We start from the raw sequence: 27,999 nt of genomic DNA on the forward strand, positions 1-27,999 counted from the left end.
GTGCTTTTCAGCAGTATAAACGGACAGATCCTCAACTATTTTGCTTTTAGTTCCAGTAAGCTTCTAAACAGTCCATATTCGGCGATTTGATTTCCGTTTATAGAAGCAGGGCATTCCTTAGGAACAGATTGAACAGACTTTTCACAGTCTATCTCATTCCCACTGGCAACTGACCGTTTTACCTCACCATTTCTCCCCTCAAAAATGAAATTACTTTTCCGTACATACCTTATATCGCTTCTCTGTTAACTCACAAACCGAAATATAACCATCAGTGAATTGAATTTTGATATTAAACCAATCAAAATGCTTAATAACGAAGCGGCTAAAATTACATATACACGCGGAATCATTTTTAATCAGTATTCATTGCCATAGAGTGACTTAAATATTATAAAATAACAAGGGGCCTGATCACGAACATGACTGCCACATACGTCTTCAGTTCACGTACACTTCACTTAATCTTTTTGTGTCTACCATCATTGTCACGGATAGTTGTGTGTAGAAATAAACTCCGTGAAGTGAGAGTGTTCATTCCCGTTTATAAGAGACATGTCGGTTGCATAATTTCGGGCGTCTAAACCTTATGTTGGTTGCATAATATCGGACGTTTGAACGTTATGTAGGTAAAATTAATAAAGTTTATGAGATAATATTCCATTTAATTATGCGTATATTTTAGAATAACAAGATTGCGATTATACCTCGATGATTCGGTATTTCAATGCCAACTATTCGGACTCATCCCATGATTCATTTGCTTGGTGCGTCAGTTTGCTGAATCAAATGCTGGTTCAATTTTGAGGAGGAATACTTGTTTGCTCGTGAATAATGCAGAATAATTTTTTTAAGAACCGAAAAATAATATCTTCTATATCTTAAAACAAACCCGAATTTATCCATCTCACGATTAGTATAATCTGAGCTACTGAGCTATATATGGGATTCTGAAGTTTAATCTTTTTATCCTTCCCATTCTCATGTAATTTGATATATGGGACAATAGGTTTGATTTAATTATTCAAACAGAAACTGGTCAGCAACGTCGGTGAGCAGCATAATCTTCATATAAAACATCTGATGGGTTTCAAGGAATTTGCCAAAAGAAGAAAGTGATTTAGATTTTCTTGAGACGGATATCAAAATTATGAAAAAAGAACTAGAGATGAATTTAAAAACAGTATCTTGTATATCTATTATGTAAAAAGAAAAAAAAAACAAAGGCCTTATTCGTCATAACTATCGTCCTGATTCGGGTCTTGTCCATCTACATTTTCAGTCCTTGATTACATCCCATAGCGCATTTACCGAATCCAAATAAACAAATTGACGTCTTCTGGATACGTTTTAACCGTGAAGTGACGTTCGTGATCAGGCCCATGTAAAAGGTGTTCTCATTAACAGAAATCTGAAATTCGAAATGTAACTATACAAATCAACCAATTGTCCATATTACCCGCGGTTCCCCTACGCGTTAAAAGGTTTGACTGCAAACCTTCCTCTACATCTTCGGTTCACAGAATTCGCCCTTCATGTATTAACCGAAAACTGTACCGAAAAATCATCAAAGGGGGGAATACATTAAATTGGGAGATTAAAAAGAAAATTATAAATAAATGCCAAATGTATTCGAATTGCATGAAACGCTTCACTGTTCTTCACTGTTATCTCGAGAATTTTGTTTTGTCAAAAATTCACTTTTTGGTACTCGGTCGTTTTTTTCGTCTAAAAAGTTGATTTTTGAAAAAAAAATTTTTTTTTTAGATTAAGTTACAATTCGACGTTTTATGCAATTTTTAGACCTTTGAGTTCAATTTTTTTTTTTGAAAACCCCGATTTCATGTAATTCTTAGACGATTTTTCGTTCTTCAAAAAACTCAATTTTTCGGTTTAAGAAAAATTAAGTTTTCCTGTCTGCGACATTAGTAAATGAAGTCCGATTGAGCTAATATTTTGCATAGGGTGCAAATCATCATTCCGCAGGAAATCTCGTATGTGATAACCATTTTCATTGGTACCCTCATCCATATGTTTTGCGCTTAGAGGCGAATGAACTGAAAAGTTTGATGCCTCTTTAATTCAACATCATCATCAGGTTGACGTAGGACTATCGTTGATTTATTGAGTTAGAATCTGAATCCATTCTGAATGAATGAAAATTTTGGGGAATTCGAAAACGAGAGCGTTATGTTGGAGGCACAAGGTTTTATGCATCCTATATTAGTTACGAAAATATTATACTGATGGGGAAGAATAATCTTCAGAAGCTTTCCTGTTAGTTGCACTCGATTGAAAAATCACAAAACGAAATGCATTTGATCGCAGTGTTATATGGATAGAAAACATTAAAATAAACTCTTTCGCTTGAATGTAATTTTCAATTCCAAGGGGATCTGGCAGATTATTTTTCAGCAATGATAACATCCTTCCGGATTCTTCTGGATGCTCGATGCACGCCAGTGGTTAATGCTAACTCGATAACCACCAAACGAAAAGAGTTGCGCGCGTGTATGTGTGTGTGAGGTGGCTGATCCGATGTATCAAACGGAACAAATTTTCGATGCTGGTACTCTCTTGGTTGCCTATTCAGTGGCATAACTCTCCTCCCGATGCTCCCGACTCCCTTCTGGCCTAAGGTGAACAAACGGGCTCTTAGTGACACTGTTCATCTGCGCTTTCATGATGTACGAAGTTAGCTTCGTCAAAACAGCGACAACATGCTCCAATCGCTGTTCAATTATAACTGAGTGGAGCGGCGCTCTCTTATATACCGATTGGTGTGATTTCAATAGCCTGTTTTGAAAGCAATTTTAGGGCTATTGAAACAAGTTTTTGGAAGAAAAGTAACAAGTATATAACGAGTAGATATTTTGTCTTTCGAATGAAGTATTTATCGTACCATTCCGTTCAGTTGTTTAGGAGCTATCAACGCTCAAAATCTCATTCTCCGGCGTAACGCTTCCGTTTTCGAAGTTTTGAATTTACACTCCAGTATAGAAATGAAAGACGTAGTCCTACGTCAAAAGTCCCAGAGAGTCGATTTTTGAAAAAAAAAAATGTTTCGAGATGACAGTTGCTTCATGCAATTCGAAGACATTTCACATAAAAAAAAATCATTACGGAGGGGATTTTTTGAGTTTTTTGAAAACCGAAAATTCACCAACCAAGAACATCAACGACGAAGCCGAATTTCCACGGTGACAAAGTGCTCTGTATTTGGTGTAAGGGTTTGATCCACTATAAGCCGCTAAAACTTGGTCAAACGATCGATGAAGGCTTCTACAGGCAACAATTGATCTATTTAAAGCCAGCTATTGCCGAAAAACGTCCACATTATGCGACGAGACGCGAGTCGATAATATTCCATCATGAGAACTCTCGACCTCATGTTGCTGTTCGTGGTAAAAAATTGGGGAATAGTGGATGGGGAGTGTTGGTTCTTCCGTTTTATAGCCCAGACCTTGCGCCTTCCAACTATCACTTGTATCGATCGGTGAAGAACGTCTGAGTGGATAAGTTTTACTTCAGAACAGGGTATCAAAAATAGGCTGAACTTATTCTGGAGTTTAAGATGATAGTTTCTTTCGCGACGGAATCCGTGTATCTGGAAAAAGTAGTGACTAGCGATGGTCAATGCTTTGAATAAAGTACTAATTCATCTTATTATTCAAATAAATTTGTTTTATGCAAAAGAAAAACGGAACAAATTAAATTGCACACCAAATATGTGGTAAATAAATAATTAAAATGTGAGTTTTAGTGTAACTGAAATTTACCTCTTTGTTTGAACAAACTAGAAGAAGGAACACCTCTTAAGAGTGATACCTGCACACGAACTCTATCAAGATTGGGGGCATGTTGGCGTTCCACAAGCGCGGAAGTACTCAGTCCAAAACAGACTTGTATTTAAACAATACTAAAATACGTTTGCTACGGGTTTCCTCCGTTAACGACCTCGCCGAGTGTGTCGGTGTGTATATGTGCGCCAGGAAGCTTCCATTCTCCGGGGACATGATTACACTCTTGTCGATGCTGCTCCACATTCAGTCAGAGTCGTACATTGCAGCAGACTCTTTTTCGCTATGAGCCATTGCACAATGAATGGTACTCCCCATCATCCACCGCCAGCAGCATGGAGAGCTTTCACAACTATTATTCTCGGTGTTCTTAATAAGCGCTGATAGCCGGTGATATGCACTCACACATTGGCCCTACGACAAATGGTTGGATGGATGGATGCATAAATAATCAGTTCTCTACGATTGATATAACACGACACAAAAAATGGTGGAGTTCCTCGTTAGTGTGTATTCGCCCGCTTTGGGAGGGCAACCCACGACAGTTGATTCGAACGCCGGATTTGGCTTCCCCTTGCAGGTTTCCTACTCCCAGATGTCATGACACAAAAATTACTACTAAAAAAAGACACAAGTGAATGACATGCACACATACTACCACCATCATCAAGTCGGATTCGGAGAGCCGTATGTAATTCTTGTACTATTTGCCTTTATCATTTCGTCGTAGAATTGCATGTTGTATGTTGGGTCTATGTTATATGGTTGTGGGACGAAATGATGAAAATTCTATTCAGCGTTTATTCGGACCGTTTTCGCTGTTGATGCTGCTGGGATGCAACGGTGGAGACCATCGGGTAGTAATGACGTATGCTGATGCTGGTTGCCATGACAATGATGATGATGATGTTGACGATCAGCGTCATCTTGATGATGTTCGGTGTCACACAAAGCGGAGCGACTTGATGTGGGGAGATGGGGAAAAAGTTCTTTTGCGTGACGGGGAGCGACTCAATGACGTACGAAGAAACAGTTATAAACGTTAATCATCCTCTTGGAGCCACCACTGAGGCTTTGCGTTTGGGTCTTTTGTGTTTGTTTACTTTTTTTCTCAGAAGAGAGTCTCTCGCTCGTGTTTTTTTATAGAGTAGAAAAAATATACACACGAGAATGGGGTAGGCTGATGAACAGTGAAACTTGATAAGGGTTTTGTGATTCGCTGCCACTTAGAAGCTGTGGTGTGGCAGAGAAAGGAAAGGATGAGGGAGGATGGGACATAATGATATGAACTACTCGCAGAGCATTTCCTCTGATCGAGAGAGAGAACACGCGTGTGTGATGGCGACAGCGGAGATAGTTTATTGAACCTCAGAATATACGGGACAGCGATTATGGGGGTAGTATCCAATCTTTTTTTGTCTATTTCCCTCCAAAAGTTTTCGTGGTTTGCCATCATTCTTGCTACTGCTCACTGTTCACAAATCATTGCACAATGGTCCAGGAGATGCATTTAAGTGGAAATTAGCATTTAGAGCTCGAAAGTTATTTTCTAGGCAACAACTGTCTTAGACAAAGTTGTTACATATGATAGAGCGCTCGTTTTTATGTTGTCAAAAATAGGATGACCAAAATTGTCGATGAAATAAAAAATCTAACTTTCTTATCTTTAGAGATAGAGGTAAACATAGTTTGACAATGTTGTAGTCCCAGTTATTTGAGACATCTTTGTAGAACAAAGTTTTTATCTATCTCTTAAAATAATCGATATAGCGCCTTTTTTCTATGTTACGTTAGGGTCACCATGGAAAAATATTTTTTTCGCTTTAACTATTATATTTCAAATTCTACAAGCAAACTATCTTCGAAATACTTTTAGAGCTTACTATTACAAACAATTCTTTCTGGGGCAAACGTAAACAAAGTTTATTGGCGGCATTTGAAAGAGCATATTTCACTCTACATGATGTGTGATTTTCAAAACTATTATTTTTCGTGTTTGAGTAAATTAATATTGAAATCATGAGTTTTTGGGTAAAAAAAACCATCAATAACTTTGAGAAGGATTAAGATATAGACAAGTTCTGCATCGCAAAATGTTGGTATCGATAATCTCCAAAAGTCGTACGGAAACAGTTTTGATGTAGAATCTTTATATATACAAGAGAGTTTTTCCCACGTACGTATAACTCATCATCACGGGAGAGCGGCTGATCAGATCTACGTCGTCCATATATTTTGTCAGTTTGTCTTCACCCAAATTAGAATGATAGAGTACTTTGGAAAAGATTCGAGATGATTAGAAAAATTCGAAAAAAAAATGACTATGCATATCTTTATATATAAAAAGGATATTTAGAATAAAAAGAGAAAATTCGAAAATAAGAGGTACGCATATGTATGTTTCGCTGTGAAAATCATCATTTAGATAAATTTTACAGATCTGAACAATAACATACAAACTCTCTTGAAGTATATTCGTTATTTTTACCAACCAAAATATTCTCTAGCAATACATTATATAGCAGGACATTTGCTGGGTCAGCTAGTTTGAAATATAGAAGTTAAAGCAGAAAAACTTAGGAAAAAGCGTTAAATCAATTATTTTAAAAGATAGAAATAAGCTTTTTTCTACGAAATTTTTTAAATTACTGGGGCTACAACATTGTGGAACTATTTTTATCTCTATATATAAAGATAAGAAAGTTAGATTTTTAATTTCATCGACAAGTTTGGTCACCCTATTTTTGATAACATAAAAATGAGCGCTCTCTTATGTGTAACAATTTTGTCAAAGATAGTTTTTGTCTAAACAATAAATATCTCCCACAAAGTTGTTTTTAGGGCCTTCTATCTGAGTTGCATTAGGGTAACTATGAAATAACGGGTTCTTTACTCTAACTTTTATATTTAAAATTCTACATCAAAATGGTCTTCATACGACTTTTAGAGCTTATCAATACCAACATTTTGCGATGCAGAACATGTCAATATCTTAATCTTGCTCAAAGTTATTGATGGGTTTTCATCCAAAAACTCATGATTTCAATTTTAATTTAATCAAACACAGAAAAATAACAGTTTTGAAAATCACGTATTATATAGAGTGAATTCTGTTTATTCAAATTCCGTCAACAAACATTTTTCATGTTTGCCCCAGAGAGAATGACAAACAAATGAAAAAAGCGTGTTTTTTGGGAAGAAATATCAATAACTTTGAGTAAAGTTGAAATATAGACAAGTTCTGCATCGAAAAATGTTTGTATTAGTAAGCTCTGAAAATCTTTCGAAGACAGTTTGCATGTAAAATTTGAAATATAAAAGTTAGAGCAAAAAACAGTTTTTTTCATGGTGACCCTAACGTAACTTAGAAAAAAAATGGGTGGGTTATATCTATGATATAACCGTAAGGTTGACGTGGGACTACCTTAGCTTATCAATCATTTGTTTGTATTGGTTAAATTTTTGATTAAATGAAACAATTTCCGAATACAATTGAATTCAATATATTTGCTTTGTGAGTAAAAAGATTGTATAATGCCATGTGAGATCAATTCATGCATTGTGATAGATTGTATTCTTCGTTACAAGTGAATTTAATGACAGTCCTTTTACGTTTGGTATGATGACATCTTGATTTTGAAGTAAACACATTCAGCCGGAACAAAAATGCCCCCGACTTGCATGTATTTGCAATGACAATTTCCCCACGCTCCATTGATTAGAAGTCTGTGTTAGGGAAACACGTTTCAGTCTGAACAAAAATGCTCCCGACTTACATGTATTTGCAATGCCAATTTCACCACGCTCCTTGGATTTGAAGTAACACAGGGAAACACATTTCAGTCAGAACAAAAATACCCCCGACTTTCATGTATTTGCAAAGCGGATTCCCCAAAGCACATTACCTTGAATTCCGTGTTAGGGAAACACAGCTCGGATGAAACAAACATACCCCCTACTTGCATGTATATTTACTAAGCGGATTCCCACAAGTACATTGATTTTGAAGTCTGTGTTCGGGAAACCGTTAATCGGGCCAATTAAAACTAGGCAGTTAGGGCGTTTAGATAACGCTTGAAATTTTACAGTTATTCAAACGTTTATCTATTGAAAAATAACTTTCAAATTGATTGCGATAGAAGCGTAGAAATATTCCGTATCGATTGATGCAAATATCTTTCCTATCCAGTAAGAAATGTTCGAGTTATAAGCATTTGGAATCTTACTTTTTTTTTTTGTGGAGGCGATCTGGCGTAGTGGTAACATCCATGCCTCTCACGCTAAAGGTCACGAGTTCAATTCTCACTCCCGACATTCTTCCAAAAATGGAAGTAAAAGTGACGAACCAGCCAAATGAGTTGAAAGTCACTATAATATAGATAAAAAAAAAAAAAAATCTTACATTTTTTCCTGCAGGTTCTGTGTTTGGTTTTCATTTTACCCCCCATATACTCCGCTTAGACGTAGTCCCACGTCAAAAGGCGCTATATCGGTTATTTCAAGAGATAGAGAAAAACTTTGTTCTACAAAGATGTCTCAAAAAATTGGAGCTACAACATTGTCGAACTATGTTTACCTCTATTTATAAAGATAGGAAAGTTGGATTTATTATTTCATCGACAATTTTGGCCACCCTATTTTTAACAACATAAAAACGAGCGCTTTATCTTGAGTAACAACTTTGTCTAAGACAGTTTTTGTCTAGAGAGTAACTGTCAAGCTTTAAATACTTATTTCCACTTAAATGCATCTCCTGGACCATTGTGCATTGTTCCAGCAAAATAGTCTGTGCAAAATTCGCTTCTTCAGCATCAGTATTGAATTGCTTTTCAGTATTGCTATTAATGTAGACATACCCAATAACAATTTCAGTCAATCGGTGTAATTTAAACCCACTCGGCAAGGCGTTCGATCACCAATCATCATGGATTCGTAACGGCTTGCGGTATTAGTGCGGTTTGTGGTTCATAGTTCGACGCGCCGTTCTTTCTACCGAAAGCAGCTAATTCCGCGCGCGACGGAACTAATTGGGACAATGGAGATATTTCGAATAACACCGCACCCACCACCACTCTGTAACGCGGAAGGAGTTGCGAAAGAAATAGGCGTCTTGTGCGTTGGAGTGGGGGAATAAATAGAATGTGGCGACAGTTTAATTGGAACAATTAAGTTGAGAATGAATTAGGGAACGATCCGAGTTGCCTTTCGCATTCGTCTGGAAGCGCTGTGCAATGCTTGTAACTAATTGAACATGAGATCGAGCGTTTGTGTGCCTCATATGTGCATTCTTGTTCTTCTGTTCACGCGCTTGTTCGACAAGAACAGGAAGCGCGAGTTGAAGTTTCATATGAGTGAAATATGAGGCAACATTTTGGACGGGTTTTAACCTTACTGGATGAAAACGTTGCAGATTTCTTGCGTGTTCATTTCGCACTTCCATGAGCATGTTTCATTTGACTTTACAACGCTGTGTTATCCCAATTTGTTTTACGTGTGACGAATATGAGTTTCCTCCAACACTGTAGCATATGAACTCTTGTACGTATTTGTATGTATTATATTGTAACTTATTGCTAAGCATTAGTTTTGAGCTCGACGCACAGTGGTCCCTGAGAAAATTTAGGCGGCCAAAACTTTTTTCAGTCCAAACCCAAATTTTTGGTAGACTGGGGTTCTCGGATACGCTGCGTTCATTTATTTGCATGTTATTTGCAAGTGGATGAAAAATCTCGCACGAGAATTGTGTCTGCAGATAGCCTAATACTATAATGTCCGATTTTGGTACTGAAGTCGTACTGAATTTGTATAGTAGTTAATAATTTTAGAGGGTATATTAGTTGATCAATCAATGAACAGTTCGGCGATTGGATCCATGAACGTGCGCTTAGTAACGTGGATGTGATAACGAAAAATAAATTTTGGGCGGGACGAAGTTTGTCGGGTCAGCCAGTAGTCAATAAAAAAACGAGTCTAATATTCTGCGATATGGAACAAAACTATCAATTTTCACAAAAATCTGAGAACCACCATATCGGTCGAGGACCCGAAATTTCTTTATGTCAAATAACAAATGATAATAAATCAGATCCCACGATCTGCTCCTCATGTCTAGATACATAGATTGGCTATTTTGGAGTCTCCGATATTTTTTTTTATTTTTATTTTTATTTTTTTCAATTTGCTTAAATTTCACTTTCTGTTTTCCATTTCATTACTGGATTGTGCATTTGGATTCAATATATAATATTAAGATTCCCGAAATTCTGATACCATTTAATATATTTTTAGAATATTATCCAGACATACTCATTCACTATGACTTTTTTACTTTACATTGAGACTCCGAATAGTGACATATAGCCCCCAATACCCAGCTTCAATTTTTCATATTACATATAACTCTAGCGTCAAAAGCTAGGTCTCTTTTTAAAGAAGACTGTTCCTTTTAGATGCTCACATAAGACTCATTTATTTATCGTACTTTAACAATAATGAAACCTAACCAATAAGGGGTGGAGGAAGATGATTATGTTTATAATAGTTTTGCTTTTCTTCTTGTGTTGGTCTGTTTAGTTTATATTCTCTGAAAATGCTCAAGGAATGGATAATAATTATGTCTACGCAGAATCTAAAGAAAAGGGCAACAGGAAATTATGTTTATCCCTGTGATAGGTTGGTACCTAATTTACATTATCTTATAGGCTATGGAGTGTAACTTTACATCACGATTCGATTATCATCGTTGCAGTTCCTGATACTATAGTCAGTTATTTATTTACTCGAAAAAAATTTAAATGGGAATGTATTATCCATTTTTTTCTGTTTAGATCAGATAATGAGTAGCTGACAGTCCTAGTATAATTCGACCGATAGAGGTGTATTCATTATTCTGATTCCAATACTAGAACCAAGATAAACTGAAGATTCGACATATCTAATACTGATTTTTAATGATGTTTAATGTTTTGACGTAGGACTACGTCTAACCTTTCAATATAGGGGCCCATTTCAATATTTCGGTGTGAAAAAGTGTTCAGTTTTTGAACGCTAATACCTCCTCAATTAATGAATGGATTTTGGTTCCAAATACACACATAGATAGGAAATATCCTCAGCAATTGTTTATATACTACACATTACGGTTTTTCAGCTCATATAAAGTTCAAATTGATGAAAAATTGGAAGAAATAATTCCCTACTTTCCCATACATTTTGTCTGCACTCCCGCAGCAAACAGCTAAAGGGTGTGTCACATCAAATTGCATCACGGAAAAAACGCTGTAGAAATTCGCCCAGTAGACCGATCCTTTTGAAAATTTTAGACAGTAAAATAAAAACTATTAAGCAACTTTTGGCATTTTCTTTTTATTCATACTTCGAGCCCAAGCCCGTATGCTCGCACCTTCCTCTTTACCCCGTCCATAAGGTTCTGTACATCGTCAGGTTGTAGTTTTTTTTGAACAAAAATCCATTTTCTCTTGAAGTCCGCCTCCGATTTGACAACTTTTGGGTTCTTCCGGAGGGCCTGCTTCATAATCGCCCAATATTTCTCTATTGGGTGAAGCTCCGGCGCGTTGGGCGGGTTCATTTTCTTTGGCACGAAGGTGACCCCGTTGGCTTCCTACCACTCCAACACGTCCTTTGAATAGTGGCACGAAGCGAGATCCGGCCAGAAGATGGTCGGGCCCTCGTGCTGCTTCAATAGTGGTAGTAAGCGCTTCTGTAGGCACTCCTTAAGGTAAACCTGCCCGTTTACCGTGCCGGTCATCACGAAGGAGGCGCTCCGCTTTCCGCAAGAGCAGATCGCTTGCCACACCATGTACTTTTTGGCAAACTTGGATAGTTTCTGCTTGCGAATCTCCTCCGGAACGCTGAATTTGTCCTCTGCGGAGAAGAACAACAGGCCCGGCAGCTGACGAAAGTCCGCTTTGACGTAGGTTTCGTCGTCCATTACCAGGCAATGCGGCTTCGTCAGCATTTCGGTGTACAGCTTCCGGCTCGCGTCTTCCCCACCATGTTTTGCCTTTCGCCGCGGTTAGGAGCCTTCTGAACCTTGTATGTACGCAGGCCCTCCCGCTGCTTGGTCCGCTGGACGAATGAACTTGACAAATTCAGCTTATTGGCGACATCCCGGACCGAACTTCTCGGATCACGTCTAAACTGCTTAACTACGCGCTTGTGATCTTTTTCACTGACGGAGCATCCATTTTTGCCGTTCTTCACCTTCCGGTCGATGATTAGGTTCTCGAAGTATCGTTTTAGTACTCTGCTGATCGTGGATCGGACGATTCTCAGCATCTTACCGATGTCCCGATGTGACAACTCCGGATTCTCGAAATGAGTGCACAGGATTAATTCACGACGCTCTTTTTCATTCGACGACATTTTTCCAAATTTACGAAAAATTGACAGTGAAGCATGGCCAACGTGATCTATACACTCTTATCTGATTATAAGCGAAAGCTGAAGATATAATTCCTAAAAATAAAATTTCTACGGCGTTTTTTCCGTGATGCAATTTGATGTGACACACCCTTTATTCGTTACAAGCAACCATGGGTACGGGCGAAACGTATGGTGAAGATGAAGGAGGGAGACAAAAAAGAGATTATAAATAAATATAGGCGGTCGCTACAACGTTAACTATATGGCTATATAAAGTGAGCGATGATGGGGCTTGGCCACATTCGGACGCCAAGCAGGAAAGACGTTATCTTGAAATTGATTTTCAGCATAAGAGATTGCTGCATTTGCCGGGGATGTATGCGGTGCGATACCGCAAGAGTGAGAAACAGGAGTTTCAATGGGATGTGGAGCAGGAGAGCCTATCGAAGTGTGTTAAAAGCGGTGGAAGCGTCGCGCCGGTGTATGAGTGACTAATCGCGCTCGATTTGATAGAATGCTGGTGTTTTTAAACGGTTTTATTCAGCTGTAACATATTTGTATGTTTGTATGTAACATGTTTGTCTATGGCGCTGTACCACATTAATTGAAATTTGACCCTTTTCCTGTTGACCGGTTGATCTGAAATTTGGAACACACCTTTATCTCTGCAGTCATTTCTGCAAACTGCGTATTTCATAATCTTGAAAATCCAAGATGGCGACCGCTACAAAATGGCGGATTACATATTTTCTCAAAGTCCCATCAATATGGGTATCAAATGAAAGGGATTAACTAGTAGAACACAGTTATTTATGAAAAATGCAAATCCAAAATGGCCGCCACCACAAAATGGTGGATTACATATTTTCTCTAAACCCCATCAATATGGGCATCAAATGAAGGACTTGACTAGTAGAACACAGTTATTCATGAGGAGTGCAAAGCCCAATTATATCACGATACCAGACGGTAAATTCCTATTACGATATGCTTGCCATCAAGTGTGTGTTCGTTGCCGGCTGAACAATAAACCCCTGCAACATTTGCACCGCACGACATTTGCATGACAAATTTTGATTTTTTCGTATTTGAATCTAAACGTTTGAGTGTTTGCTGAGTGCTGAGGTTTTATTTTATCCTTTGATTTGTTTCTGTATTTTTGTACATGAAAAGTTGGTCATTCTGGGATCTGTGTTCCATGATATTCGAATAATGGACACCCCTTGGTGCAGTCCTACGTCTCTCCGGTTATGTCTCCGACATTACCCAGCCGTCTTTTTCAATTTTTTAAATTTTTTAAATGCTGAATTAAGTCGCAAGTCCATTTAAACATAAAATTGTGTATTCATGACATAGATGTCATATCCCTTCATTTATGACAGACCGTCGTTTTCCTGCACCTATCATTTCAAACTTTAGATTCTAGCCTTGTATTTATCTTATATTTCAGATTACATTTTTTATTTTTGTTTTTTTAAATAAATGCCATGTTTATATCTACATTTACGATAACGGTTTTAGATTCTGACGAAAGCCATAGATTCTCTGAAATCTTCTTCTTGGATGGCACCAACGTTCTCAGTGGAACTTTCGCCTTCTCAACGTAAGTATTACTTGTGTCATTTTCATTAGTAGTACTTTGTTGAGATTTCTATGCCGAATAACGAGCCTTGAATGTATTCTGGAGTGGCAAGCTCTTGAATACGCGTGACAACAGTGCAAGTCGGAAGAAAATTCTTTGAGGAAAAATCCCCCGGCCAGAACGGGAATCGTATCCGAACCCCCGGCATGATAATGTGGGACGCTAACCACTCGGCACGGGAGCACGATAAGAAACAATTTTTGTTGCATATTCTAGATAAGGGTTTATACGCGGTTATTGTTTCACGATTTCAAATTTTCTAATCTTCAGAATCCAGAATCCGTTTTTCATTTGTCAACATTTTAGTCTTTTTTTTTCTTTTCTTTTTTGATTTTTTTTTCACCCGTCTAGAGTGGGATTTATTGGATATTGGATCATATTCAATTTTGATTTCAGGATTATATTATAGATTCTGATTTCCACTTCGCTTTATCTATATCTTAATATCTTCACGTCACGCATTCTCTTCGGCATTGACACTACGAAGTTCCGGCACGTACTGTGCTGCCTGGATTTAGCTTTTGATTTGCCTGGTTTTCAGCGGGACCACGGGCTTTTTGACTATCTGTCACAGGTTTTCCATCGGAATCAGTTCGGAGTACTGTATTGGTCATATTGCATAACATCAATTTAACGATTCTGTAAACACTTTTTCTCATTGCGGGTTGCCATTTTAGTGGAATTTCCCATTCTACATGTCTTAACATTACTTTTTCTATGATTTCAACATGAGTGGACTGGAGCCACTCTGTGCCAGAAGACACTTCCCCAGACCATGATATTTTCTCGTCCTTTTTAGAATGTTATTGTATTGTGGTTTACAAGCAGAGTACATAAGACGGAGAACCCAGCTTTTCTTGTCCGATTTAATTAAGTTCTGTTTCATCTGATTATAGAATCTTGTGCCTTTTTTCAGGCCTGAATCGATCGAGATAATCATTGACAAATTTAGTCGCGCTTGGAGACGTTTTCGTGTAAACGGAGGCTTCTGTCTCTCAACTGTTCTAAAACTAACAGTAACAGACAAGCCTAACTCGTCTTTCTGTTGCTTCTATTGTTAGAATAATGTAATAATGTTAGAATAATATTAATATTGGTGAGCCTGTCGTTCGAAGATGTCCTGTGGTCATGGCGACTTTGGGACACGGAGGGTATGAAAAACGCATGTTTTCGATCGTCCAGGCAATTATGCAATCTTTTGCTGTGCTTACTTGGTCATTTGCTTAAAACAGATTTGATTATTATCGATATGTTGTACCATTCGGCGGCATATAGCATACTTCTGAAAAATAGTTGCTTCGATTTTTCGCAACCCTCAAAGCATCAAATACATGATCGATCCTAGAGGTACACACTGCGATTTAGATGTCATATTGCCGATTTACTGTATGTACATTAAGTTGGGATTTTCCGATTTATTTGTTGCGATCTTGGGTTTAGTTAGGAAGAGGATAGCGCCGTTGCGAATTTGAATAAACAAATAATTCACATGATTTGTGCTCACCAATCAAAACGCAAAAAAAAAAACAATATTGAATGAATCAGACATTCTATTTGAATCATCAATTCCGTAGAGCGTTGATGGGAATACCAACAATAAACATTGATCATCAGTGAAATCAATAAAAAATGCGAGGAATTACGAAGGACAACTATGTCATACACATAGTGAAACATTGCTGAGATTAATCATTGTTGTATTGGTGATTATAATAAAAATCTAAGAGCAGAGTGACGAAGCAAAAAAAGGTAGATCGTAGGATCTAAAACCGCGAAATTTGTTCGTGATAGGAAATTTAACTGAAATCAACTATGGAATACAGCGTAATTTGTATCAAAGCTTAGAGTAGAAGAACTCTATAGACATGTCGAATTAAGTACTTGAAAATGCGGTCGAATGATGCTGCCATCAATTCCTTTGAATAGCAAAAGTATTTATTTCTTCGAAAGTAGAAAGTCTTTAATGTTCATATTCATAAAATGAGTCCCTAGCCCTCGGGATATAAATCATGCGAGTTTGAATGAAGTCTTCGTTGGGAAAATCGCCTCAGGAAGATGTTTCCCGATTTGGGTCACCGACAACTCAGTTTTGCGTGCTGATAAAGTTGGCTAACAATCGCTGGTAATCAATTATTGCTGCTGAGTAATTAATCTCGTGGGCCATAATTGCGAATGGCGAACCAAAGTCAGAAACAAAAAAAAACCATCAGCGGTCATACTGGAAGTGAAGGATTATTACAATTACAATCAATACAAGAGCCTTGTTTGGTGAGTTATGACTAAGAACATACGAGTTTTGAACCTTCTTTAACTCACTTCCCAAATCTGTGTTTAGAAATAAACATGATTACTGATGTTGTCAAGGTAGACCTTATTGGCTCCAAGAATAACTACTGAAACAACACTTTGATGTTTATAATTTAATGTTACTGCCGACGGCATGGCCAGCCCCCACTCATTCGCCAGTGACCTTTTCTGTCGACCGCAGAAAAAAACCAGTTCCGAAGGTGCATATAGCACCGGCATCGGCAGGCAATAATACGGGCCCACACAATGTGTGAAACCAACAAAGCTTGCAATTGTCTCACTTTCGAGAGGATTGTTGTCTTTCGGCAGGAACAGAATAAAAACTCATGTGGTATCACACTCAGCGAGTTATATCATGTGTCGGAATTGGAGCATCGGAGGTAGAAAAATTTCACTTCCAACACGGGGGCTTGGTTTCACCACCTGGGGTACATATGATAACTACTATGGGATCGAGTTGGTAAAACTCGCTCTCTCCGAGTGTAAGGGATTGAGGGCGCCGGTATTAAAATGATTGCCTGAAATGTTAGCTGCTATCAGGTCGCAGACCGTATGTCGCCAGCCGAGTTTCAAACGAGATGCAGTGTGAGCTCAGCATGTTCCCAACACCATGGCGAATGGCGACGATTCGAAAGTTTATGGTTGGAATTACGGTCCTAAATATCGGTGAGTCGCTCGCATTGTTGCGGTCAGTTGTATAATTTTGGCGCTAAACTTGCACAGAGGGTGGGTTTGTTGCAACGTTTGGTAGTAATTGGAAGAGCTTTCACCTCATGCGACAGATGCGCTCAGCTCTCAGTGTTCGACTTGTTTCGCCTGGAACGTTCAGATACGGCAAGCGGAAAGAGAACAAAATTACGGCAGCGACCTGAATCCTGCCTGCTACTGCGTTGCTGCTCTTTCTGGTGAGATTATCGATTTTCAAACGGTCCGCAGGTGTTTGTTGTTGTTGTTAGATTGCTGGCGGATCCGCCGCTGCTATGGAGAAAGTAACAGCGGAAAGTGTGACCCCTTTTGAGTAAATTAGATTTTCCACTTATGGGAGAGTGAAATTTATGGTTTTATTTTGAATCGAACGCAAGCCATCAGAAAGGTCAAACGTTGCCTCCCGTTATCAGCTGATGAATGATTCGTTTACTCTCACCCGAGTTCGTGGGATTGTTTTTTCATCGCCTGCCATAATAATGTTGATTTCGGTTCAGGAGAATCCCCCGATAGCCGGATGAAATACACTGATGATAAACTTCTTCGAACGGAGGGAGGGCTCGTTCTGCGAATAGCTTATCACCTGCAAGCTCTCTGTTAATATTTGATAGGTCTTATTGAAAGCGGCAATCTGCGGCACAACGATGCGCAACAACGTTCTGATAACGATTGCACATCCTGTTTCTTTGTTGTTACGCACCCAAACATGCGCCAGAAGCAACTGGTTTTCGATTTTTTCACGTGTTTCGCGGCTTGGTTTGCACATTGAAAGACGAAACCAAGAAAGATTGATAAAAAACTTGCTCGAATGAGTAAACTGCTAGATAAGAGAGCGACGAATAATTTGTTTTTGAGAATGTTTGGTTACTCTCTTCGCTTCATTTGATATTGGAGTTGTGTTTATGCGATTTACATTCATACAATACGAGCTGACCCGGCGAACTCCGTCCCGCCCAAAACTATTTTTTGATATGAATTCTTCCGAACATTCACGTTTCCTTATCTAGCGAACGTTCGTGGGTTCAATCGCGGAACTCTCTATTGATTGTTCTTTACAACTTTCATTTGGTTCTTTACAATTTCCATTTAGTATAAATTTCCTATTCCTTCTACCACTATAATATAAATTTATTTTCAGGCATAATTTTCGCTCAAGATTCTCGATCCATTTGCAAATAACATGTTTCTCCGTTACAGGGAATACATGTTTGATACAGAAAAGTAAATTATCATTAATAACTTTTATTTTTCACCTGAGACTCATTTTCACTTTACACTAACGGAACACGAAGCTTGATTCCGCAAACGCAAAATCCAATTGAATTAACAGCAATGTCATTGTGGAACATATGGGAATATTATTTTTTTTCAAATTTCTCTCAGTTTTTCGAAAAATTTCAGAACTTTTTTTCACCATAACATTGATCTACGGCGGAAACAACTACAGGTCGGACTTGATTATATGTGATTCGATTATATACAATTTTGGACTCGATTATATGCTGTTTGGAAATTTTGTTTTATATTTCAAATATGACTTATTTCAAGAAGAAATTAACACCTTTCAACTTTAAGGTGTGATTTAAGTGGTTATTACATGTACAGTGGGGTGAAAATTGTGATTTTTGAAGATTTTGCTTCAATTTCCACCAGGAATTGTTTATACGAGGGTCACTATTTATATTTCGGGAATAGGAACAAAAACAAATAGTTAAGCTGCGAATATATTTTTATTGTTTTTCAAAGTACTCGCCACGATGATCGATACACTTTTGCGCATGCGCTTAAACCAATTTTCAAAGCATTTATTCCAATCGACACGAGCCTTTTTTTTGAGCGATTGTCAAGTTATGTGGGATCCAACGTGAACATAATTTTCGCACAACTAAGTGTTCATGTAAAATCGCATATATGCTGGTGGAACTAATGCTTAGGGATGCCTCAATCTCACAATAGGTTACATGACGATCTTGCTTAATCATTTCGTGCACAGCATCGATGTTTTCTGGCACTACAGTCGATTTTGGACGACCTTCACGAAACTCGTCGGACAGCGAACTACGACCACGATTGAATTCACTATACCAGCGATACACAGTGATTTTTGATGGAGCTTCATCGCCAAAAGTCAAATTAAGTTGATTGACGCACTCTTGTTGTGATAATCCACGTCGAAAGTCGTAAAAAATCATCGCACGAAAATGTTCACGATTCAGTTCCATTTTTTTGCCGAGACCAAACTTTCAACTAAATATAAAATAAACAAATAGCGTCCGTATGACAAAATATTCCGAGTACGTATATCGTCAAAAATGTCAAACTTTTCGATGGAACCGTCAGATGGACTCACATGACATCAGTGTTGCCAATTCCCGAAATATAAATAGTGACCCTCGTATCGATATTGCAGCCAAATTAAGAAAGATAGAAGTTGGGTGTCAAAGAACAAATTGTAGAGCGGTTGGAGTGCTTCAATTTGATTGATAGAAGCAATTATTCTTATTCTTTATTATAGAGACTTTCAGCCGTAGGCTTGTTCATCTCTTTTAATTATTACATTAAAATTATTAACTTTTAAGTTTTTCACTTCCAAAATGTTATTAAAATCCACTAATTTAGATGTTTGAAAGTAACAGAATCGACTTCCGTAGCGTACTTCGTAATGTAGAGACAGTTTGAGGCAACAGTTGTATAACTATCATTGTTGAAATTCGAACTTATGCGTAGAAGGATTTTTTTTCATCAAATATGATCGTCTATCACCTCCTGAGAGAATCTGGATAAATATATTTTTTTCATGTGAGAAAGGTGTTTTCTGACTTTAAGGGGATAAATCAAAAATCAAATTCCTCTTTTACATCCATAAAAACAAATAAAAAACTTTTTTGACTCGATTATATACAGGATTCGATTATATACAGTGAAAAGAAAACAAAAACTGTATATAATCGAGTCCGCACTGTACCATAAAATAAAGACGGCTCAAATCGTATCATTCCTCATTCGAGTTTTGCGCCTAGCAACACATTTGGCCTTCCATTTTTATTTATATAGATATAAGATATGAAGTGCGTTATTTCGCCTGAAAAACCATTCCTACCTCCGACCAAAGTTCAATTTCGTTAGCGCAAACATCGAATAAACGCTTATCATGATATAGTTTGCGAACACATGGGAATTAAATTTTCCGAATTTTCCGACCTTATTTCAGAATTTTCCGATTTTTGTTTCCACTATATTTATGTATGGGCAGAGACAAATACATCAAAATAAAGACGGCTCAAGTCAGACCATTTCCTCTTTGGGTTTTGCCCTTAGCAACACATTTGGACTTCTATTTTTATTTATATAGATTAAGCTGTTAAAATTTTACCACTTTATGAAAATCGTTAGACCATTCTCGACGACGAGAGGGACAAAACAGGTGTGACAAACAAACAAACCTGTTCTGTGTTTCGCAAAAGGTTGGACGCACCTAAACGAATGAATAGTTTCGGGAATATTTTTCGCGAATTCTTGCAAGATGAACTCGAGAGGAACGATAAGCACATGCAGCTGCTGTACGATTGTGAGAACAGCGCAATCACGATTTGCAGGTACAAAGAGTATCAAGCACAAATCGTTCAGTGAGAAGACGTGCAATTAATGTCCAATTATTTTGATTTTCGTGAAAATTGGTGGTTATGTTTCTTCACGCAATATATTAAACATGCATTTTTTTTATTCTTTATTAGTATGTCAATTTCCATCTGAGGGTGGTCCGAAAAATCATTGTTTCCCTCCTTTATTTTCTTCAACCGATTGTGATGATCGACATATAAAATTAAAGCCAATTCACTAGCCTTTTTTGAAATAATGTTGCGAACCAGACGCATCGCCGTTTGTTTGCACAAACCGTGGTGTTTCTCCAGCGTCCTGATTGGGATTACTACTTCCTCGTTTACCGGTGGAGCGGCCCTTCTAAGTACCCTCACAGTTCGGAACATACTGATTGATTTTCGCCACTCGACAGTTGCTTAAATATTCATCCTGTTGGTTAAAGAATAGGTGGGTGACTATGGAAATTTAGAAGATAAACTAGAGGCGAATGAACTCTCTGAGTTTGAAGCCTCCTGCGACCGAGCAATAATTGCTGGAAAATAATATGATTTTCGCGATGCGAAAAATTTTCATTTCATACACCCAAGCACGTTAGAAAAATAGTTTGTTACAATATATAACACATAGGGGGGTCTTCGTAGCCACTTGGTTACGCGTTCGCTTACCAAGCGATCGATCGTGAGTTCAAACTGAGGGCTCTCAATTTACCATTTTTGTGTTGTTATAGAATAACTACGTCCACGCAACCATCATCAGCGATGGAAATCGGTCCACGGTGGAACAAAGATCGATTCATCCATACAACTGCTCTGCTCTGCAAGAAACATCGGGCTGCTGTTCTATAAATAACCCAACAATGATCAATATCAACTGTCTCCGCTGTCCGGTCTGCTGAACAATGGAAGAATAGAAATAATACCCTTACGCCTAAATGGCTACTACTGTGTAATTTACCATAATGTAATGAAACAGAAAACTTAACGCCTAAATGGCTACTACAAACTACTGTGTAATTTACAATTTATAGAAACATAAACATATGTACATGTACACGATTAAAACCCGGCTCTGTTACAGCTAAAATGCAAATGAGCCTAATAAATAAATAAATGGGATAAAAAAAAATATATATAACACAGTTGTGTCACATAAACACCAACTTTTTACTATTAGGTGTACCTGTAAGTTTCTTCGGTTTTACAAAAGAGGGCGTAACTTGATTATTATTCCAGTGAATCAAATTTCCAGATATTCGTTGGAAAGCAATGCCCGGCCGCATGTCGCGAAACCGGTCAAACATACAGGCAAACTTTTTTTTTGTGCGGGGGATAGGGACCGCATAAAAAATGGTGCAAAACTTCACCAGTAGTTTTAAGAAATCGTGTTCGGTACATATTTTGAAAAAAAAAACGGGTGGGTTATATCTATGATATAACCGTAAGGTTGACGTGGGAGTATCTCAGCTTACCAATCATTTGTTTGTGTTGATTATTTTTTTGATTGAATGAAACAATTTCTGACTTGCATGAATTTGCAATGCCAATTTCCCCACGCTCCATGAATTAGAAGTCTGTGTTAGGGAAACGCATTTCAGTCGGAATAAAAATAACCCCAACTTGCATGTATTTCTTCTTCTTCTTGAATGGCGTTAACGTTCCCTGTGGAACTTTAGCCGTCTCAATGTATGCATCAACTAGCGTCATTTATTGATACTTAGTTGAGATTTTTTAAGCCAAATAACACGCCTTGAATGTATTCCGAGGGGCAAGCTCTAGAATACGCGTGACCACAGTGCAAGCGTCAGAAGGAAATTTCTCTGACGAAAAATCCCCCACACTCCATGAATTCGAAGTCTGTGTTAGGGAAACACATTTCAGTCGGAACAAAAATATCCCCGATTTCCATGTATTTGCAATGCCGATTTCTCCAAGGCTACTTGGTTTTGATGGTTGTGGTGGAGAAACCGTAAATCGGGCCAATCAAAACGAGGCAGTTGGGGCGTTTAGATAACAGTTATTAAATTGTTTATCTAATGAAAAATAACATTTTATTAATTGCGATAGACGCGTAGAAATATTCCCTATCAGTTGACATCTTTCCGATCCAGTAAGAAATGTACGAGTTATAAGCATTCGGAATCTTTCATTTTTTCCTGCGTGTTCTGTGTTTAGGTTTTCAGTTTTCAATCTTTAACGAAGCCGACGTCCCAATGCCGTTTGTGTGCAAAAACAGGCTCTTGATGACACAGTTCATCAGCGCTTTCATGATGAACGAAGCTAGCCTCGCCACAACAGCGATAACATGCTCCAATTTCTGTACAATTATAACTGAGTGGATTTCCGTGTGGATTCTCCCCAGGCTCATTGGTTTGAAGTCTGTGTTTGGGAAACACACACAGATTAGAGGTCTGTGTTAGGGAAACATACAGATTCCACCGATCGTACATCAACCGCGCACAATCATAACTGAGTGTATATAGATTTGTGTGGTTTTAATAGCCTGTTTTGAAAGCAATTTTAAAGCTATTGAAACAAGTTTTTTGATCAATAAGTTACTAGCATATAACGTGTAGACATTTTATCCTTCGAATGAAGTGTTTATCAAGCTCCGGCGTGACGCTCTCGATTTCCAAACATTGAACTTACACTCAGTATACCAATGAAAGACGTAGTCCTACGTCAAGACTAACTACTCTAACAGTACTATAATGTTTACTTTCAGTAGTAACCATATTGATTGTTTACTATTTTATCCTGGGTTCGGAAAATCTTTGAGTCTCGTTTTAACCAAGATAAAAAGTTTTGTTTTCGTTAAAATTGACTCGAACTTACAAGCAGCGGTTAGGTGCAGTACTGATCTCAACTCAATTCATCCAAAACAGTTGAAAAGGCGATGTAAACAGACAATTCAAGCCTACAGAGGTCACTTGTTGCCCCAACCTGAATGTTTTCCGGATAAGATTTTCGAGGGAAGTGATCTCCCTATAACCAGAACCAAATTTCATCGTGCGACATATATAATTTCATGATTTTTTAGAACTAGCACATTGGACACCATTTCGAGGGACTTTGGCTACATTACGATAACCTTGATGGTCTCCAGATGACCTCCATTTATCACCATTTATCAAATCATAAAATCAGAGAATTTCTATGCAGTTTTGTGCACTATCGTGCAGTTTTGTGCACTAATCGTGAAAACATAGATTTATCAATTTCACCCAAAGCTTTGCAAAGCTTTTCCTCTAGAAATTTTCCAAACTAACGCTTACGGAAATTTCTCAACAAAAATGTTTACAACGGTTTGTGATCTTGGCAAGAGTGCCAATTTAAATAATAATTGGATATAAATTTAAAAAAAAATCCGAAATATTTACAGTTTTCTGAAAATCATGATCGATTTGCCCCCGGTTTACGGTACGTAAAATGTTTTAATACCTGTAAGTTTGAGGTTTAAAATGATGTACATCCCATATGTATGTATATGTATTTTTCAGTTATATCATGGAAAAAAATACTCGAAATTTTGGACTTCGCACTCTGTTCCTCTAATTTTTTTTGTCGAATTTGTTTGTTTTTTATGGTTTTCATGGCTTAGGGATAGTGGCGCTATATTTTAAAAAAACAATTCTTGAATGTCGATTTTTTTACGTAACATGTCCAAAAATCAGAGATGTGATTTTTATCGGTTTTGAGTTATGATTTTTCAAATTTATCCGATAGTCCGAGAAAGTGATTTAAAATCATTGATTTTTTACCCTTTTTTCAAAAAACGCCAATAAGCTAGTCTTCTTAGAAAAATATTACACTTCCAAGAAATTTGGTTTATGTTTTCGTAATTATTGATTGTATTTGCATCTAATAGTTTACATGGTTTAGGGAAAGGGGGCGTTATATTTTTAAAAATATTTTGATATAGGACTATGTCTTTGATTTCTATATGGGGGGTTTATTCTACGAAAAATGTAACGATTCATTAAGAGTTTTCAATCGCATATTACTCAAAATCCTTATTGCGACATATGTTGTGCTATATACCATTAAACAGGAAATTTATCCAGCATTTTTTTCGCTTAGAACGTGAAAAGTGAATAAAGTAAAAAAAAACTCACAATTTGGCGATTAAAATGGGTATGTTTTCTTTCGATTGCACTATCCATTCGCTTTCCTCCCCGACGCAACGAGCAATCTTTTTGTCTAAATTCGGGCGTTACCTCACAATGTGAGTGGATGCGTATAATGAATTATTCTCCATTTACCGATAATAGGCATTTATCAGTTATTGTATTGTATGTTGCCCAATCAATTCGTGCTCAATTCACGTTTTTTATCGTGTAGGTCTTGCTACTAACAATTCATGTAATTGTGGTGCAGGATGTGATAATATCGAACATGTTCTTTGGTTAGGTAAAAAATGCAATCAATGAATTTTACAGGCTGCTGATTTAGAAGTTCGAAAGGGTATACCCAAGCATATCAGATTATGATAGTTTGAGTAGTCGCGATCGTAATATTATGCTCCCCATATATATCTTCCTAAGAAACCCGTTTCACTCCCTCGAATGCACATGTCCATTCTCCTTTCCCCTTCCTATACAGAAACAGAACTTAGCACCCAATGAGATCAATTCACTACAGCAGCTACACGAACTTCCCAAGAGAGCACTCATGGCCATAGAGTACGCAATATGTATCACCGGGCTATAAAGTTATAGTATATTTCTGTAGTCATAGAATTATCTGACTAATGCTTATATTCATGTAGATGTTAACTATTTAGACTTGTGTTTAAAAATGATGAATGTTGACTCCTTGTCTTCTTCTGCATAATTGAATAAACAGAAGAAAATGGCATTAAAGTAATGGCATTAATGGTATTTTTGTGTAGATTTTTGAACAGAATGTAGTTTTGGATCCTACCACGTTATCTCATCTGACCCGTTTAAGGTGAAAATGGAAGCTAGCCACAAATGGCTGCCACAATGGCGCTCATTTCTTTCATCTCCCTCTCTCACCCCTCGCCCGAAAATCAATAATTTTGCGAAACAGTGTGAAGAAAATGATCGTTTTCGCACACTTCCCATCAAGTAATATCAACCAAATTCTAATCGATTACTCACAAGATGTTAATTTTTCATCTGCTGTCGCACTGTACGGAAAACTCGAGCAAGTGCTCTGAAAGTTAAATTTTCGTTTTTCAATCTTCGGCAATGGTTTTGTTTGTATTGGTGAAAGCATCGTTATTTCGACACTGATGCCAGACAACATCATCGAAACAGCTATAAAAACCACTCAATAAAATGTTATTCCTGAATTATAGCGTTTCATGCCATGAAAATAAATAGAATAAAATTGTGTTGATATCAATACAATTATTATGTTTACGATTAATGGGATATAATGTAAGTTTTAGCAACTTTAACATTGGGTAAGAAAATTGTATTGCAGAGCTCGGAACACTGCCACGGCTGCCTATGCTTTCAAAAACAGTAAACGGAAAAGTATTACATCAATCAAAATTCCTCGGCCAACGAAGAGAAGCGTTAAGGCTGTGTATGCAAATGCACCTTCTATATATATTTATATTTGCAATAGTTCATCGGAACATATCGTTCATATATTTTACTTTAGTATTGAATTGTTTTTTTTTCAAAAAAATTGACTCGTGTCAATGCAGCTCCACACAGTCTGATAAGTGGATTGATCTATTTACGTGTGCTTTGCTCTTCTCTCACAAACACTATAACCTCATTTTTACTCGTGGGTTTACCTATACTACTACAATGGCTAGCTTCCACCTTCTACTTAAAGGATACAAGTTCATACAGGAACGGTTTTTTTTCAGGGCATCCATTTGAATGTATCAGAAGAGAAACAATAAAACCGATTTTGAACAATGAAAAAACTTAATTCAAATGCAATTACCACAATCACAGTTTTATGTCAAGGTCCCGTCCGTGCCCCTAGGCAAGACCAATTTACTTGTTAAAACTTAGATCTTTTCAAATAACATGGCATGGAATGGCTGAAAAATGATTGGTTATTTGAGCTGTAATGCTCATTGTGTTATTTTTGGAATTTATTTAGTGTTGGGAATACTGGGACACTGGATAAAATAAAATAAAATCTCCTCCCACAGTTTGAAAATCCATTGCAAAAATCATTGAATTCAAATACAGATTATTGCAACACCCACCATATTCTCGAAATTTAGGTCTCTCTGACTTCTCACTTGCAGAATCTGGTATGTGAATTGCTCTCAAACGATAACAGATTTAATCTTTTTTTAATGCAGATGTGTAATTATGTTTCTAGACACCCATTTTGGAGACAGTGTTGTCATTCTTGGGTATTTAGTTCCAGAACACAACACAATCATTTAAATTTGCTCATGGGCAAGAAACAGAAAACGAAAATTGACACCCATAGGCGGAACATGACCTAACCTGAATGTATTCGCTCATTACCACTGGACGGAGTGAATCGGGAAAATGACCACCATCATCCAAGAATGGATGCTATCCGTTTCAATTCTGAGGGGTGCAAGAATTCAGCACCCAGCAATCATCTCACCGCGGTATCCGGTTGGGTTCCTATCAACTATTTTACCACCTGCAGTCTGTCTGCTGCTAATGCAATTGCCCTACTCTGTGGTTTGCCAATGACGACATGGCGTTGGGTATTATGTTTTGCAAGAAGCCCTATCTCTGAGGGTTGAGGCAAAAGTATGAATGAATGTAGTTCCAAAGTTCTCCCAGCAGATCCCATTCCCATCTGCAGCATGATGGTGCTGCTGCAATCTCAATAGTCCGTCGTACCGAGAGAAGTAACAACTGTCAGAGTGCTGATGTCGTAAATATATTATGAATGTGCACACATGTGACACCACAAATCAGTGCGTCACAGGCAGTGTCACATCGGAGCTTGATGAATTGCCACAAGATAACAGCATATGCCTTCCCTCCCAGCGGTTGGTTGAAGTATCTCCCACCAAGTGTATTATGGAAGCTGTGGCATGGAAAAGATGCAGTTTGCGAATATAATTTCTATTTAAATCAGGCTAATGGTGGTGGATAATAAAACCCCGCAAGCGATGGAGAGGATAAATAGCGAAGTTTAGCAAATTACTTCATTTGCCCATCCGCTGCTGACTGGCTGTCGGTTTAAGCTCCGAGTGAGATTGATACATTTACCGGATTTACCCCGAGATTGGCGCTCAACGGAGTTATGCGGAACGGAAAACTGCCGGAGAAGTAATGCTACCGCGTCCCGCCAGCTGTCATTGGATGACGCCTAAAGCGTCGAATTTGGAAGCGACGGGCCGAGAAATTACTTTTACTGCACACGGTTGGTGGTGTTACCTCCATATCCCACGTTTTGGTAAAGTGCGCAATTTTCTGTTTTATTTGAACGCGCCAAATTGAGCCGGACCGCTCCATGAGGCGTTGACGCCAGTATTTTCAATTGGGCTGGGCGTAGAAATTGACGCCATTGATTATTTGATCAACCGGGATGAATATTTATGGTTACATGTCTTGAGGAGCGAATGTGCAATAATCAT

General features: G+C 37.8%; 1 protein-coding gene across 9 annotated transcripts in view; it reads left to right on the forward strand.

Moving 5' to 3' along the window:
• The window catches only part of LOC129764465 (prominin-like protein), a 142,711-nt gene that overhangs the window by 11,174 nt on the left and 103,538 nt on the right, over window positions 1-27,999 (forward strand). The window contains exon 2 of one of the 9 annotated variants that reach the window (XM_055763563.1): window positions 13,707-13,788. The exons of the other annotated variants lie outside the window; for them this stretch is intronic. The gene's annotated coding sequence lies outside the window, so the exon portion shown is untranslated. The remainder of the gene's footprint in view (window positions 1-13,706; window positions 13,789-27,999) is intronic. 9 annotated transcript variants of the gene reach the window in all.

The sequence above is a fragment of the Toxorhynchites rutilus genome, chromosome 2 (assembly GCF_029784135.1).
Source record: "Toxorhynchites rutilus septentrionalis strain SRP chromosome 2, ASM2978413v1, whole genome shotgun sequence".
Taxonomy (NCBI): Eukaryota; Metazoa; Arthropoda; class Insecta; order Diptera; family Culicidae; genus Toxorhynchites; species Toxorhynchites rutilus.